This window comes from Nanorana parkeri, unplaced genomic scaffold (assembly GCF_000935625.1).
Source record: "Nanorana parkeri isolate BGI_ZX_2015 unplaced genomic scaffold, ASM93562v1 scaffold498, whole genome shotgun sequence".
NCBI classification, from domain to species: domain Eukaryota; kingdom Metazoa; phylum Chordata; class Amphibia; order Anura; family Dicroglossidae; genus Nanorana; species Nanorana parkeri.
Window position 1 is genome coordinate 873,947 of NW_017306766.1, and position 18,227 is coordinate 892,173.

Below are 18,227 nucleotides of genomic sequence, written 5' to 3' on the forward strand. Positions count from 1 at the left end.
AGATAGAGGGTCAACTTGTATTATTTTTCACAGCTCAGCCCCCTAACTCCGGCAGTATATGTTGGTTTTGATCCCATGCTTGTGTGAGCAGTAGGTGAGATCCAGACAGTGACAGAACATGTCCTGCCTATTTCCAACCATGTTCTGCAAAGGAGGTGGGCCTCTTGATTGACTGTTCATTCACAACTGCTCCAGATTTCATCTGATCCAATCTTAATAAATTTCCCTCGGTGAGTCTTCTTGAAGGGTCAGATTCAGGGACCTTGAGAAAATGAGGATACCAGCAGCTATGGATATTTAGAAAGCAGGTCAGGTGAATGTACCAGGACGAGTCTTGGAGCACTTCTGCGAGTAGGTTGTGCCCCCCCCCCCCGGGCTTTATGGTAAGTTCTTTTTATTTTTGTAATGTTTGGTTGGATTTACCTTTTAAAAAGTATGTAATCTGTGACCCCCTGGATGAACTAAAGTGTGTTTTCAGGTTATCTCTCACAAGCTGGGAAACTATCCAAAACGGCGACTTGTACTTGTATTTAAAGCCAACTGTGAACATTGCGAGTCTTTACTGAAAACATATTTTGATTGTTAAAGAGTTAATGAGTAGAGTGGGACCTTGACACTGCACCTGTACTACATGGCATGTTGCTTGGGATATGCACTGTCAATTGGACAGCTGGCTACTGCTGAGTATTCCATGGAATGTGTCCAAACATCGGCAACTATTTATGCTGAATCCATTACCTCGCAGCAATTCTAAATCGTGTAACATATTCAGCTTGGTTTGGAAGTTTGTACTTGGCCTGTAGGCTCAGCCTGTTGAAATGTGTGCATCTGGCCAACTTAGACATATGCTCCGATGTCTGAATGTCATCTATGCTGTAGATCAGCCATCTGCTTTACTAATGTAGGTTGTAGGCATAATAAAAGTGCACGCCTACTCTGATAAATCAAGCGTCATAGTGTAGTAATCCATAGTAACCAATTATCCAATCATCTTTTACTGATCTGAAAAACGGAAACTTTCTAGCCGTGTGTTAGTGCATTTTATAAAGTATTTCTGTGTTGCATACTATTGATAAGGCCTTACAGGTTCAATGCTGTAAAAGATATACATGGCAAGTTCAATTATAGCATAAAAAGAGCCAAACAGGTGGTCAGTTGGTCAGACCATGTTGAACAATGAGAATCTCTGTCTATAGAAGAAGGAAGGCTCAGAAGAGATTTACCATCTACATTGCAAGCATTATTTTGCTGCCATACATCTTCTGGGGCAGTGTAGTGAGGTCCAGAGTGTACAGGTCCAGGGACTGTTATACAGGCTGGCGGGGTGCGTCCTCATTGCACTTAAGTGTAGTGAATACCCGGTAAGAGGGGTGGGGGGTTAGGGAGGATGTTGGTCAATTAGTTCACTTTGTTATTTTTAGAGGAAAGGTGAACTAGCCCTTTAACATACACTTACCATAATGTCAGTGTGTGGTCATCCCAGTAAGTAAACATGTTCAGGCTTATAAAAGCAATTAACAATATTAATCTTTTAGTGACACAGCTTCAGGGCCACTTCACACCAATTGTGGTGCGTTCCAGAGCGGCAGCTGCTGGAACGCACAGCAGTCGCCCAGCAAACGCCCCCCCCCTTCGTTCTGGGTCGGGATGGGGCATGTTGGGCATTGAAGTCAATGGCACCACAACCAAGCCCCCCCGCCTGCAGTGCGATCGAATGCTGCATGCTCTATTTTTTGTGTTCGCAGTGGACCGGAACAGAATAAAAGGTGCTCTGGCAATGGACCAGGGAAGGATCCTGTCGTTTACTCCCCCCACCTCTCCCCTCATCCAGTCACAGAACGTCTTGCATTTTTTTTGTTTTTTTTTGTTAGAGAATGGATAAGGAGAAAGCAGAGGTGGGTGAATGACCCAATCCTTTATTGTAGCACTGGAACTCTCATAGCCATCACAGGAAGAAGGGCACCATGTCTGGTATCTGGGAGAAATGAAAATAAGATTTCTACAGGTAACATCTGGCATCTGGACACGCAGCATTACATTTAACTTATTGGACTTGTGGCTATTCCAAAAGAATACATTTTTCCTTGAGTTCGATTCTAAAGCGGATGCATAAACAAGTGATTTCCGTAAGAAAACTTTATACAGTGAGGAATGATACCAAACATACTGAAAAATAGATTTGGGGTTGACATATACTTTATAGGGTCTATTTACAAAAATGATTTGCGTAGCTGTTCTGTTCAAATGAACCAGCTGTTGTGAGAATGGGGCAAACTTGAATGTTCTTAGGTCGTTTTCTCTTCTGGTCAAATGTTCTAACATTATGGGCAGTATTAAAAATAGGTTAATTCATAAAGAAGAGAGTAAATTGGGAAAGTATCACATTATGGCCAGTGGATGGAGCTGAGGACTATAGGAAATAAATATATCCTAGTAACAAGAGATACAATGTAACAATTCTAAGGAAGGCTGGAGGTAATTTAGCAAGTAAATGTAACCATTGTTATTAATGGATTGTTTCACACCCAATGTTAATCTGCACTGATCTTGATACCTTGAAATGTCCCTTTAAATTTATGATAGTACAAATTTCCATAGATGTCCAATTGATTTTTCTTTTGCCTGCACAGTTGAAGTTGTAAAGTGGCAACCCTTATTAATAAGTAAATATATACATTTACTCTGTTATTTGCTTACAGGTAATTGTTGCCCTATTTGACTTTTGATTACAGATTGCATCTTTGCACCATTCTCTTTGGATAACCCTCCTGTCTGACTGGTTTTTGTAGGGATAGCTAGCCCTATGAAAAGGCCATTGTTAAATATCGGACTCCATTTGCAGGGAAATATTTGACTTGATCTCTAATTAAACACAGTTAGGGAAACATAGCACTCGGTTTAACTATTAATCATGATAGAACTGAATCTTGATTCAAATGGTCTAATTTATCAGAAGTCAACGGAATCCCTGAATTAACTCTTTGAAAGACTAGACAGCAGTCATGATAGCAATATGTATGCTCTCATTGCTGACCTCCTTGGTAAAGTGTATTTCAGGGTAAAATAAACATATTTGCATTTCATCTTTTGCAATACGTGAAACATTTCCTCTCTTTTGTTTCTTAAAAAATGCTGTGAGTACAGAAAAATAGCCATTGATCTGCCCGAAATCCTGTTCAAGCTGACAACACAGTGCCTCTGCTGCATTGAAATCTCAACCATTGTCATCAGCCCTGCTTTCTCCCTTGAACTAGAGAACACCCCACCTATATATTGTAGAGATGATGAGAGGGGTAGGTTTTCTGCAATCCTGCTAGGGAGGGCTGATGGCACTGGTTGGGATTTTATTGCAGCAGAGGCAATATGTTGTCAGCTCAAACAGCAATTTAGGTGCTCCTTGGGTTTCTAGTAGATCAAAAGGTATTTTTCTGTACCTGCAGGATTTTGAAAGAGGTAAAACATGGGGAAATGTGCATGTATTGCTTACACTTTCATATGTGATCTGCCTGACTGTATCTGGCTTCAGAGGTTTGGAGTCAGGGACCTGGAACACGTCTGCAGCTAGGGAAGACTGAACTCCTAGTCTGCTCGATGGTCTTGAATCAGTGACTCAAAAAGGATTGAAGCAGAGAATCCGCATGACAGGCAGGCAGGTAAAAAATGTCAGATGGAGGGCAGCCTGCACATTTCTCTTATACCTAGGTGGCTGACACAGTGGTAGTGAACTATCTTGTTTGCTGGCGCAGTTGCAATGTAGCCTGACAGGGTGACACAGAGGCTTTTCATTGGAGTGATTGTGTGCAGATTTGGGACGGATGCCATGGCCATGCCTTACTCTAAGAGCCTGTTGAGCTGCTGTATGGGGACCTGAATTGAGTGTGCACATTGTACACTACCAATAAAGAAAAAAACATATATGTGAACAGTGACAGCAATACAACACACACTGCCGGAGCTGCCACAATGTACTAGCTAGTGTGAATGAGCCCTTAAAGTGATAAAGTCAAAAGGTTTTTACACTTTATCAAATGATGAAATCTCTAACAATGGATTCTGCTTCTTGATGTTGAAAAGTTTTAGCCACCTGCAGAATCAGCTGGTCCCCTGAACGCTGGCCCTGATATCCTGTGTTGGGATGGCTCCTTTTCCTTGCAAGTTTCCTATGGAGCCACCCTTGTGTGTGCTAGTAAGGTGTGTATGTGTGTGTGTGTGTTTCCACAAATGCATACAGTAGGCACAGCAAGGCAAGACACTCCCCTCTCTCCTGTTCTCTCTCCTAATCCCTCCTCCTCTCTCCTCCCTTCTTCTCCTCCCTTTTCCCTACTAGTAGATGGACAGCTGCTGGAGATTGCTCTGTCCCTTGTGATCTTGTACTGGACAGGAAGTTCAGGGAAGCTGAGCTGAGAGAGTTGAAGCTGTTTGGAAACATGATGACTGTAAGTGTTTGGGCAAATGTAAAGACATGCTTTGCAGGGAAATGTACATCTTGTTTGATCTGCATTCATTATTTAAAAATAAAGTTTGAGAGTTGAATCCTTCTTTAAGGTCTTGGGTCACAGACAAATAGGACAGTGCTAGGGGAGTGGATAGGAGGCAGTAAAAGTGCACTTACCCTTTAAATACATTTGTTTTGCATGCGTTCTTTCTGCTTTTAGCCTTAGTCTCATTTTCACTGCATGGTCATGATCTATAGAATTTCCCATATTCTCCAACATACAATGTTACTACGGAAAGGCTTTGTCCTTCATCTACGTGTTGTGAACAATGACACATAAGGCTAAAAATAGATTGAACATAGTGAGACAATGTGACAGGATGTTCAGGGTCTTGTATGAAATTGGCTCCGGATCAGCATGATCCGAGTGTACAGTAATGTGTGAAGTGAACATGCTAAGATGAAGTCTTCTGCTTGTGTTTTTTTGTGTGTTTCCATGACGCAGACAGGAAATCTGACTTTTGGCATGTCTTGTTTTATTTGACAAAGAGCAGCTCTAAGAATGGACATGTTTAATCCAATCTGCATAAATGTTTCATCAGTATAGCATGCCAGCACAATTTCATACAGTAAACACAAAGATTGATATTGTTTGCCTTCACTCATTGATGTCACTGCATTGATAGCGATTTGATAAGCTGCGATCTGATGAATATTGCATTTCTTTGTCTCAGTGATGATCATTGCTTCCTAATAACAATATAGGCTGCCTTCTCTACATACTGGTGCAGAATCTGTGATGTCACCAATGCAGACTTCCAGATCAGATACAGTTTGGACGTGCTGTACTTTACTTCCAGTTTCAGGATAGAATTACGAATTCATACAGTGGTGCAGACAAGATGAAACACGGTGGGGGGATTTTTTTTTATATGTGCAAATCTTTTTAGCCGCTTCTTTTAACATGCGTTTTGTGCATGTTTTGGTAAAGTTCGCAACTATTTACATCTGCACTTGTCCTGCGACTGTCCGAAACTGGATCACCACCCAACAAAACCATCACAACTTAAAGGAGAACTATGAGGTGAGTGAAAATCACTCAGCCTCATAGTTCGAGCCGACGTGTGACAATTAAATTGTCACACGTTGGCTCAATAGATCGGGAAGTGAGCGAACACATACCATCGCTCGCTCACTTCTCGATCCTGTCGCTGCAGAGAGCTGTGGCTGTCACTCACGGCTCTCTGCAGTGATTCCCCCCTCCCCTGTCCGATCCTCCAGCACTGACGGAACGGACGAAGGGGCGGGGCGGGTACAGCTGGCTCTGCCTCTAGATAGGCAGATCTAGCTGTCAATCACACAGCTGGGTGTATCTCGACAGTAATGTCGGGATCCGTCCCGGCTGCGGCGGTCCAAGTATACCGCGAGCTGTAGTTTGTGCCCTCTCGTGACCCTTAGGAGAACTATGGGGAAAGGCACTGACCCCATAGTTCTCCTTTAAGAAGTCCCCATGACCACTTCTTCAAAAAGCGTAGCTTGAAGATTTATAATTTCTTCTAATATTGTTTTATTTTGTTGCTTTCCGTGCCGGTGACAGCCCCACACCACATTTTTTATGGGCATTGGGACAGTAAATAAGGGGAAATCTCCCTTGATTTTGCTTTTACCGTTGTTGGCGTAATATGTCAATAATCCAAAGCTGGATACACACTACAAATTTCTCTCTATCAGCCCATGGGGATAAAATCTCCAATTTCCCTTCCATGCTAAACAACGCAGATGGAAGAATTTCTGCCACTGGCTATTGTATTCAGTGGCAGCTGCTTCAACAGTGTGCTTGAATACCTGAACAGCATCTGATTGGATGTAAGTGCTTTTTGGCTGATAATCATAATTATCTAGAAATATGTGTTTGTAGATTGTCTTTACTAAACATTTCTAAAGGTGCCTTTGTTGTTATTTTGAAGATATGGAGGAAGTTCCTCATCAACACAATGTCCTCGTGTGGCCCCTGTGCCGACAGTGCAGGTATTGGCTGAAATTTGAGCAGTGTAGGGCCAGCTTAATGCTGTGGTGGTCAACATGGTTTACATAGTGTCCTCAAGTGTGGCCCCGACATGTTCAGAAGGCTGAACAACAGCTTATTTGTTGCGATGGAGGAAAAAACTGAAAGTGCCGGACCCCATGCAAGTCTACGCGGAGTCTGATGTAAACGGACATGTGTACATTTACATAAAATGACCTCCTGTCCGGCACAATCCGGTCCATCGAAACGGATCAGTGATCTGTCTTTTTTTTTTTTCCGGATCGAGCCGGAGCTAACCGGGTGCTCGTCTGTTTAAACCCGGCTGTCCCTAGATTTGCATAGAGCGTTCGATCGGTTTCGGCTCAAAAACTGACAGGCGGACCTGATTGGGACCGCCCATGTGAAAGGGGCCTAAGTCAAATCATAATCATCCAGCTGGCCCAAACGTGCCAAGGTCAAGTCAATTAGCCTGGCATCAATAGCGTCGGTTTATGTTGTAAAATTGCATCTTTATACACATGCTGGATAAATAAGAAGTATTGTACTCTTTTGTGCAGTAGGCTTATAAATATACATTTAGTAACGAAGATCTGTTATTGTGTACTACAATGGCACATAAATATTACTAGAACCTCCATCTGCAAGGTTAGTATTACTTTCCAATTAGTTCAGTTACAATTCTTGCATTGGTGGGGCTTGTCTGGGTTTATTTGTAATGCTTCTTTGACAACTACATTGGAATGCGGCTTGAATATGTGGGTTGTTCATGCAGAGCAGGCTGATAAAGACCATTATACTTCTCTCCATGTGGCTCTTTCAATATTTACTCTTCTGGAGTCGATGTTAAAAAGCTAAATCGTATATTGTTTGCCAATAGCAATAAATGTGCAGTGAACATTTGCCAAATGTAATGTGACCCATTAACTTATTACCTCTGGATTTCTCCCAACTCTAGTATATCTTGTGCTTTGTCCTCATTGTCATTCCTAATAAATAAGACTCGGTGGGAATTTATCCAAAATTGGCTTTTATATAGAAATACTTTTTTTACTTGACTTAGATCTGTGGAGTGCGGCTAATTTTGAATGTGTTCGTTGGAGGAGGTGACGCGCCTGTTTGCCTGCACCTGGGACGTGATTGTGGTGCGAGATAAAACTTGACATTACCAGACCCTTGTTAGTGTATAGGCAGTGGAACTAAATGGACGGACAGGGTTACCCCGGATCAGGCACGATTAGGTCTGTTGACATGGATCTCTGATTCGTTTTTTTTTTTTCTGGACCTGGCCGGCGCTGGGGGGTAACCAAATGTAAACCGATTCTGATCCAGCACTGGAAAACTGACAGGCAGACCTGATCGGGAGGCCTGTGTGGAAGGGGCCTAATACTTTCACACTAGTAAGCTTTGGTAATCTTGCTGAAACATAGCAGAAGTCAACGTTTCTGCCTTGCAACAGCTCTGCAACCCTGCACTGATCCAGAGTGTGATTCTCACCTGACAGCCCCATAGGATCCTCTCCTGGCTCCTAGCTGAGATTCCAGGGCAGAAATGCTCTTTATGATTGGTATATGTCACATGTGAAGACAGGTTTCATGTTGTAGAGCAGTACATAATCCTTACATTTTCCTGCCACCGTCACTAGAAAATCAGCAGTTTTTGTGTCTATTAAAGAGAAGCACTGGGCAAACGTTTTTATTAACCCTTGCAGTGGGGCTACCCCTGCACTGCAAGGGTTACCTGCTTGTTTTGGTCTAGGGAGGAAAATAAACAAAGTTGTACTCGCCTGATCCTCAGAGCTGCTTGCCCTTAGACCGGTCCCTGGAGCCTCTCTCCCCCTCCACTATGGTGGTCTAAGGTCACTGAGTCATCATGTTCTATACACAGTATATTGGATGTGAGAACACCAAGGGACATGCCATCACTGGAATGTAGTAGGAGATAGGCAGGTGAGCCAGTGCTGTCAGAGCTGGCTGGCTTGGAGGATCGGGTGAATATAACCTTGCTGTTTTCCTCTTTAGACGAAAACGAGCACTTAATCCTTGCATTGCAGGGTCGCCACACTGCAAGGGTTAATACAAAATTTGATCAGAGTTCTTTAAAAGCAGATCCTACATAACAAAATTATGTTCTACCTGGATAATTGACATTGCTTCATCAAATGTACAATGAAAGAGAAACCTGTAGCAACGTTTACCTGTATTATTATCCACAATGAAAAGACTAGTGCTGGCCGCTGTATATTGTTGATTGTGTCTGTAATGATTGTAGAATTTCAGATCTAGTCCTATAACATGTGATATCAGACGTCTCCCTAGCCGGGCTGATCTGTGTGTGTAAATCAAGTCATTATTGGCTGTGCATGAAAGTGGAATTGGGAAGTGATCTCTGTCTCTGCAATCTGGGGCAGCTCAGAAATGGCAGCTTCAGAATACACTCCCACACAGAGAATGCAGTCTAGGCAGTTGCACTAGTAACTTGGGAATGTATGTACTGAATGACCGGTGCCCTTTTTTAGTGCAGTGTGGTGGGACACAATGCAAAGCATTGCTGATGCTGATAGAACTGAATGAAATGTCTCTTTGTTGCATTTTTAATAAAGTTCTGACAACAAAATGGTCAGTGGGTGCATTTTTACTGGCGCATCGGCACTGGAGCCTTCAAAGAGCACAGTAATGACTGCGTTCTAAAGCAGCTGCTGGTATAACTCGGCCCAAAGTGTTGTTTTTAAATTTAGTTTTGTTTCTATGTACAGATATTTATGTATTTGAATTTTGCTTCAGTTAGCAACACACATTCAGAATTTCAGCGCTTCAGGGGTCGCATTTTTCAGGTAATTAGCCGGCAACAGCTGAACTAGACTCGACATAAAGCAAATATGTCTCAGCTGTTTTAATGCCGGCTGGATAGATGTCCTTGCTTAACAAGGATAATCCAGGACCATACTAGGCAAAGGCTGCAGTTACATTGTGCCAGGTGCATTGTGGTGTGTGCATTGTAAAGCACATGTGTAGATGCCGATAGGCCTTTATAGTAGGGATACGTCGTTACCAGTTTTTCACGATCAAGTTCAAGTACTGATACTTTTCCTCAAGTACTCGCCAATACCAATTACAGATTTTTTTTCAGTGTTATGTGACATTTTTTCTAAAACCGTCCAGACTAATGATTTTAGGACAGTAGTGCAGTGCCAGGGCCCAGTCCCAGCTGCAAACGCTGTGACCCTGGTACTTCTGCCACTGACTCCAAGCTGTAGAGGGGCTACAAATCCCAGCAATACAATATGCAGCAATGCAGAATGGCACCGGCTATAGAGGACTGCAAATCCCAGCAATACGTTTATACAGCCAGCTATAGAGGGCTACAATTCCGAATGGCACTAGCTATAGAGGACTACAGGGACTACTATCCCAGCGATACATTATACAGCAATGCCAAATGGCAACCGGCTATAAAGGACTGCAAATCCCAGCAATGCATTATGCTTGTGTGCAGTGATGCTCTGTGGGGTCTTGGAGTGCATTACTGCACACAAGTGAGAATGCATGATTTTGCATGTTAATGTTTCACATTTAAGGCAGCTCATTCATTTCAAATTGGCTGCCACAATGGAACAAAAATGTTCCTGCCCTATCAAGTCATGCATGCACTCATCTGGAGTGGCTCTTTAAACATATATTCCCCAGCACCTTAAAGAGACCCTGTCAACAATTTGAAAAATCTACTGGTAAAACCACAAAAAAAAATCAAGTATTTTCAATGCTAATTTGCAGTTTTTCCTTTCCATAAATTTTTCCCCCCCTTGCAATATTCTTGCAATATTAATTGCAATTAAACTTGCTGGGAAATTCACCTACTCTAGAAAGAGTCGGCTCCCTAGCACAGCTCGCCCTCCCTTTTGCCACATCATAGCACTCTCCTCTTTTGGGAGTGTTAATTGCTGTCTGTGCTGGCCTAGCTCCTCTGCCCCTCCCTTCACCTCCCTAAATAACTTTTTATGTAGCTGCCAGAAGACAATCAAAGGGAAATACAATAGAGTGTCACTTGAGAAATAAGTCTGCTGGGACTGCTGACATCATATTTAAGATGACTGCACCCAGCAGCAGTCTCAAGTTTTATGGATGTCTGCACAAGTGAGGCTTTTAACAGGTAAATAACCTGATTGCATTCATCAATCTAAGGCCCCGTTCACACCAAGGCAGTATGGTTTTTGCGCACTTGTACACAAGAAACGTGCGGTTTCTTGCATATTTATGCGCGCTTTGCACATTTTTACGTGAAACCGCGTGGACATGAAGGCACTCGTTATCACTGGCAGGTCAAGAAAAATGGACAAACAAGCAAAAATGCGCATGAAAGTTTGTAACATGCTTCTGTCGCGCGTTTCCTGGCATTTTCATTTAAGTCTATGGTCGAAAGATTAGCTTGAACCTGTCTAAAAAAAGCTCTTGTACTTTATTCTGCCTCTGGCGTTTTACTGCTCTGGTGTGAACACGGGCCATTGAAAATCATGGGATTTCTTGTGTTGGGCATTTGAATGTACTTTTTTTTTTTTTACTGCTCAAAAATGTCTAGGTGTGAACCAGGCCTTAGGGAGAATCATTGAGACTGGTCACAGGTGCTCCTTTGACAGGGGCAGGCTGCTCCCCGGTGACCAGGGAATCTTCACTAGTTAGCAGAAGCTAAACAAAGCAGAGTATCATTCCCTTGTGCAGCACTTATTTATTGAATAAAAACCTTATAATCTAATATACTCCCACTCATAGGTATATGTAATGCCATCATCACATTGTGATTGCTCGGAACGAAGCCAGACACGATCCGCATAAACACAGGAAGCGCTATGCTGTATATTAAAGGAGAACTATGAGGTGAGTGCTTTTCACTCACCTCATAGTTCTAGCCGACCTGTGACAATGAGACTGTCACAGGTCGGCTCAGTAGATCGGGAGGTGAGCGAACACATACCGGCGTTCGCTCACCTCTCGATCCTGTCATGGCTCTCTGCCGTGACAGGGGAGGGGCTGGATTCCCCCCTCCCCGCTCCGATCCGCCAGTGCTGACTAGCGGAATGGACGGGGGAGGGGGCGGGTACAGCTGGCTCTGCCTCTAGATAGGCAGAGCCAGCTGTCAGTCACGCAGCTGGGCGGTTCCCGGCACAATTGTCGGTATTCGCTTCAGCTGCGGCGGCTCAGTATACCGCGAGCAGGAGCTCGCGGTATACTGCAGCGGCTCAGTATTCCACGAGCTACAGCTCGCGGTATACTGAGCATAGGGTGACGGGAGGACGCTAGTTTGTGTCCTCCCGTTACCCTAAGGAGAACTATGGGGAAAAGCCTTAACCCCATAGTTCTCCTTTTTAATGAACATTAGCCAGTTCAGTATCATAGACAATGAGAGGCTATGGCTGAGGCATTTCTGGAGGCATACCTTCTTCAGGGGTCTCTGAAGAAGGGGTAAAGCCCTGGAAAGGTATCAGCCATAGGTTAAAACAAGTATTTTATTAAAAACAAATGGAAAGGCTTTATAATACACTAGGGATGTTCAGATACCAGTTCATATATCATCATATTTTATGAGAACTACCAGGGTTGCAGCTGGCACCTGGTTCTGGTGCTCCACCACTGTCCTGGAATCATTAGTCTGTATTGTTTTAGAAAAACTGTCACATGACAATAAACAAAAATGTATCAGTACTTCTGCTTGCAAAAATGGTATCGGTGCATCACTTATAAATATGTATATACAAACAATGATACAGGAAAACAGGAACAAATCCCAGGAGCTCCGTGTGCTCCTTACAAATGACAGCTCCCTTATAACTTTTGAATTTTTCTCTAGTCTTGTCTTGGAGCTCGAAAAGTATCTGTACTGAGTACGGTATTTGGTATCTGAACATCCCTATAATACACAATGCTAACTTAATGTCATTCAGTTAGGTATTACATCTACTTTAAACTCAACAAAACTTCCAATTCTAACCCACTACATCACTTTCTGGAGCATGAAAACAAGTTTTTTTTTTTTTTTTTTTTTACAAATCAACCACAGACACAAAAGAAAAGTCTGCCCCCTACCCGTTGGGCAGAATCCTTGCACTGTATGTGAAAGCAGAGGTCCAGCATGCACCCTGCTCTGGCTGCAGGATGATTGGAGAGCTCTAGCTGTGTGTGTTGGACTTCTGCTGAGAGACCACTGCTTCTGCACAGGTAGAGATTTTCTAAAGGACACAGAATAAGATTTTACAATCCGTTTGTTTTGATGCACCTGAAATGTATTTAGCTGATGTAAACTGAGAGTTTAGTTGAGCTCTAAAACCTAGCTTTCATGCCATAAGATGTCTCATTTCAAAGTGTGCATTGTGAATTATTCTGCAGCCATAGTATATTTGACTCATGGGCAATTTCTACCTTTTTTTTCTTCCTTGCAGCTGTCTGCCAGTTGTTGGTTCTACAATCAGGACTGTATTCGTTTATGGACCACTAGACCAAGGTTCCAACACTGCTTCACCCCATGGCAGTTAGCACATCCCCGTGAAACCTGCCAAGCTGGACCCCACAGCTGTGCACCACGACACCTTGGCCGTCAGCGTGCCTGTTCCTGAAGAGAGCGACCATGCAGTCCTAGCCTGTTCCACAGGCATTCATGAAGAGCACTATGTAAGCGAAGCTGTGCGAGTTGAGGATGCGCTGGATCCAAGAGAATACCAAGATGCCGGCACCATTACAGGTGTGTTATCTGTTTTATTCAGCTATGCAGGGCTTCAGAGGTGTCACCACTAACATACCCTCTTGCCAATCCTCTTACTCTACCTAATAACTTTTTTTATTTAAAATGTTCTCTTTTGTGACATTGTTTGTATATTAAATATAAAATTTGAAGTCTATTTACATTGAAACCTTTTTACATTTTGAAAAGAGCAGACACTGGTTGAGACTGGATTCAAACTGTTGCGTTATGGTAATGTCTGCTGCGGTGCTACTTATTTTTAATTGCACTCCAGTGCACCTTGCCAACACACCACTGTGCGTTGTGTTGCAATGCATTCCAAAAAATAGTGCAAGCATCTTTTTTTTTTTTGGTGCATTAGGAAGCCCACTAATTTGCTTAACGGAATTCATAGTTAGAAGTGGAATGACATGCGTCACAGCTGACGTTTAGTTAAACATTCCCTGATGTTCTATAGCATGTGATCCCGTAAGAGCTCTGCTCTATGCACTACGGGGTGCATAGCTGTCAAAATCCCAGCTGAAAACTGGGTAAACATTGGATTGAGCACAGTGTGTGCCTAATTGGCTGGAGCAGAGGGCAGAGGAGATATTAACCACTTCAAGACCAGGTGTTTAGACCCCCTTCCTGGCCAGGCCATTTTTCAGTATTCCGTCATGCAGCGCTGTACTGAAATGAATTTTATACAATTTTTTGGGGACAGATAGGGCGTTATTTCGGTGGTATTTAATCACCACTGGGGTTTTTATTTTTTACTATAATTAGGAAAAATTACAGAAAATTTGGGGAAAAAAAAAGTTTTTTTTAACATTATGTTAGGAAACATTTATTATTACCCAGTTTTTTGGTAAAATATAAAACATCGGGTCACGTCGGGTAAATAGACACCAAACATGTCAAGCTTTAAAATTGCGCGCACCCGCGAAATCGCAGAAAACTACCGTACCCAAAATTGGCCATGGGCAACGCTTTAAAAGCTTTTACCGCTCATCAGTTTAGTGTTATCAGTGATTGATGGCCCTACAATTATTGCTCTCACTCCGACGTTCGCGGCGATATGTAACATGTGCGGCGTAATGGGCGCAATCGTCTTTTTTGCACGTATGCGCCCCCGACGCATGTTTGCATGCGTGTATGTATGGGTGGGGACTTCAACATTTTTTTTTTGTTTTTTTATTCTTTTTTATGGTGTAACTTTAAATTTGGGGGGGGGGACTTAATTTTTTTTTCACTTTTTTTTTTTCCCACTAAACTTTATTGCTATCACATACGGGGGCTAATAAAAACCCCTCTATGTGATAGCAAAATATGTGACAGGTCCTCTTTATGGAGACATCAGGGGTCTCCAAGACCCCTAATGTCACCTAGGACCCCCCAAAAGAAGCTGATGAAGCAGAGATCTGCTCCATCAGCTTCTTTCCAGCTTCTGAAGCTGGAGAGTGACACAAGAATGCGGAAGTGATGTATTATACAACACTTCCGCATTCTTGCAGAGGAGAGGGGACCGGAGGGAGCTCGTGTACCGAGCTCTCTCTGATCCCCTGTGTCACAGGCGACATGCTGATCCCGGGCTCGCACCGGGCACAGCGGAGCCCGGGATCAGCGGTACAACGGCGGGGGGGGCCGCGGATGGGGGGGGACGGGACCGATCGGCACCCCATACACGCGATCCGCCGGCTCTACAGCCGGCGGATCGCTTGTATGGTGACAGGCATCGCTGCCTGTTTTTAAAAAACGGCCATTTCCCGCTCGCGCGCGCCGAGCGGCGCGCGCGGGGGGGCGTGTCTGAGCGGACGTCTAAAGACGCCCGCTCAGATCTAGAGAGCTCGGGCCGGCCGTTTTTTTACTACGGCCGGCCCGGAGGTGGTTAAAGGGTCTAATAGAAGCCTGATGTCTCTATAAAAAGTACCTGTCACCTTCCCAATGCTACCACATGGGGGGCTTGTTAGTGCCCTTGTGATAGCAATAAAGGGAAATGTAAAAAAAGTAATAAAATATGATAAAATTGATAGATTGTAAGCTCCTTGAGGGCAGGGACTGATGTGAATGTTCAACTATGTAAAGTGCTGCGTAAATTGTCGACGCTATATAAATACAAGTAATAAAAAACATAAAATAATAATTTAATAAAAAAGCCTCCCCACCACCCTGCGCGCACACATACGAGTGCAAACGCACAGATACATACATTACATTTATGTAAACCACAAATTCTAAGCGCTTTTTTGTGGTATCCCCAAACATGCCAGAACAAGAGAAATAATGCTAGGGCCACCATTTACAGTTAGCTCTAAACTGGTGAGTTGTAAACCCTTTCGCTGCCTGTCAGGGGGTGTACGGCTGGGCCGTGAGTGGAACCCCTTGGCAGGGGCGGCAAGCCAAAGTCCGAGGTCGTGGTACACAGGGAAAATCCAAGAAAATTTTAGGTCTGAAGATTACTTAAAACCTCCAATGAGATGTATTCTGAAAGCAGAGGCCCTGTACAATAAAATGGTGGCAGTTGCAGTTTTTAAGTCACACAATATTTGCAATACTGTTTATCAAATTAATATTTTAAGTAAAAAAAAACAAAACACTCGGATTAATTAAGTTTAAAATATGAGGCTGGTCAAACATCTGCCAAAAACACATTTATTTTTTAATTTTTTTTTTCTTTTATACTTACACTTTTGCAGTCAAATTTGAGAACTCCTTCTATATGTTCGTTATATGTTCGTTATGTGTTCATGGTCGCACAGCATACTGAAAAATAACGCCACCCTTTTTAAATGTTTTTTTAAATCAGACAAGATGGTCGATTCCAGATTTTTCTTTGCCCGTTCACAGTGATCTGTGCCAATGGGAAAGTCTTGGGACTGAAATTTGAGGATTTGGTTTATCTGGTAAGCTTCATTAACATAAAATGTACAAGCCACAACAGACCCCTCACTGCCCCTCCTAACATTTCAAAGAAATAGAAGCAAGAAGAAATGTTAACCCTTAAAACCCTAACCCAAGTAAAAGCGATTTAAACTGCAAGAAGCCATTTTTTTTATTTTTTTTTAGCTTATGCTATGTGAATGGGAACATGCAACAAATATAAAATAGCTGTTATCCCAATGTGGCTGTGAAAGTGGAAATAGACTTTAAGTTTATAGCTGTCTCAAAGGGGTTGATAATCTCACATTGTGATAGCATAGTGCAGGTGACAAGAAGACACCAGGGGACTATTTAGTTGAAGCCAAGCAAGCACAGACCATGCTCAGTTAGCATCTTTCCTGGCCACAGATTGCTGGTTCTGAACCCTGAAATTCTCAGAGCTGAGCACTTCTGGGTTTGGTCATCACAGGGTAGATCAGCGAAAGGATGTTCCCTGATTTCCCCAGCACTTTCTATCCTGACACCCACCATAGAGGACCCAGGCACATGGTAACAGAAATGGAAGAGAGGGGATGGCCGCACATCAATGTACATGTAGAAGTGATTGAACGGTGTGTGGTAGCAAAAAAGGTAAAGTATCACTTACTGATAATTTTGAGTACTATAGGCTTTTCGCCTTTTCGCACGTTCATGTAGATTTGAGGCCCAAGATATTTGGTATCTAGTTACACAAACAAATTGGGAGATAAATTGTGTAAAAGGAACCACCACCCTTGAACAGAGGTAGATGCTTTTGACACCATGTGTCTCCCTTCCATATTTTGTCCACATTTAAACCAGTGTGCTTTACCAAAACTTGCCCTTCTAGGGGCTTGAAAGTCAGGACAGTCCTGTCCAAACAGGGATAGTTGTAAGGTACATTTGGAATTTAATTTCTTTCAGTTAGTCACTAAACTAAAGTGGACATTGGATTTGTCAGGGTAAAGCTAAGATGACTGCAAACCTTAACCTTTGACTTGTGGAGAAAGTGTGAAGCATTAAGTCTGGGAACAGACTGAGAAGGACTCTATATAGCTGGCGCTGTCTTTCCAACATTAGTGCATGTGCATAATTTATTGTTACACAACTTGTGCGGGTCATAGTGCAAGATGATAGCCAGATCTAGCTTTTTAATTGTGGCATGTTGACTGATGGCAGTTGCTGCTATTATGGCAGATTTCCAATAGTTCCTAACCATAGACATTAATACAATGCTGCCCTCTAGTGGTTGTTCAGAATTACTCATTATCTATTAGCATGATCTATTATGTTGCTATACTTCAGTTAGCATTATTATTTGAATGGTGAGAAGCATTTTGGCCTTTTTAATTAGCAGTGTATATTTCTTAATGACTATAATTTATTTGTTTAGTTGCTGAACAAGAAAATATCATAACATACAAACTCCTATGTCCTTAACCAAATGTTTCCCTTCCTGCTACCCCTTCATTGGGGGACATAGAAAAGCATCTATTCTTTTGCACAGAATGGAGAAATACCTTTTAAAGCCACTTTATTTCTCAGTCTACAGCTTCAGCCAGTCCTGCAGGGATAAGTTCAGTAATCTGGCATATTCAAGGAGAAGCTTTCAGGCCCAATGAAGAAATAAATGTAATATAATAAACAAAATCAAAGTGAATTTGTAGCTTGTCCATAGTAGGCAAAGTAACATGTTTACTTTATTACTGGCAGTGTATGTATCATGTGTTTAATTTTATAGCACTCATCCATCACCGTATCTATTACCTGTTCATTCTGCCAATATTTTTCCACTTCCTGAAACGGGATGATTGTTTTGCTGTACAGACTCAGAAATTATTGCCACTGGCAGACTGCATCATATACAGTATATGCATTTTGATTTTGACCATAGTTAAATTTTAAACACATGGCACTCTATAATGCAGTTCTTGGTGTATAAATGGCTAATCACCATGCCCAAATGTTGCTATGTGAAAGCAAAGGGGGAGAGCATGCGTAGCACTGAGTAAGGTGACTACTGTAAAAAATTTAAACTTTTAAAGGAGTTTATGGGGAGTCCTCTGGCGACAGGTCAAATGCAGGGAATTGTGGGAAAGTTAGCCTATCTCCAATTAAAAAACAAACAAAAAACTACCTTTGCAGTGGGGCAATACCCCCCCC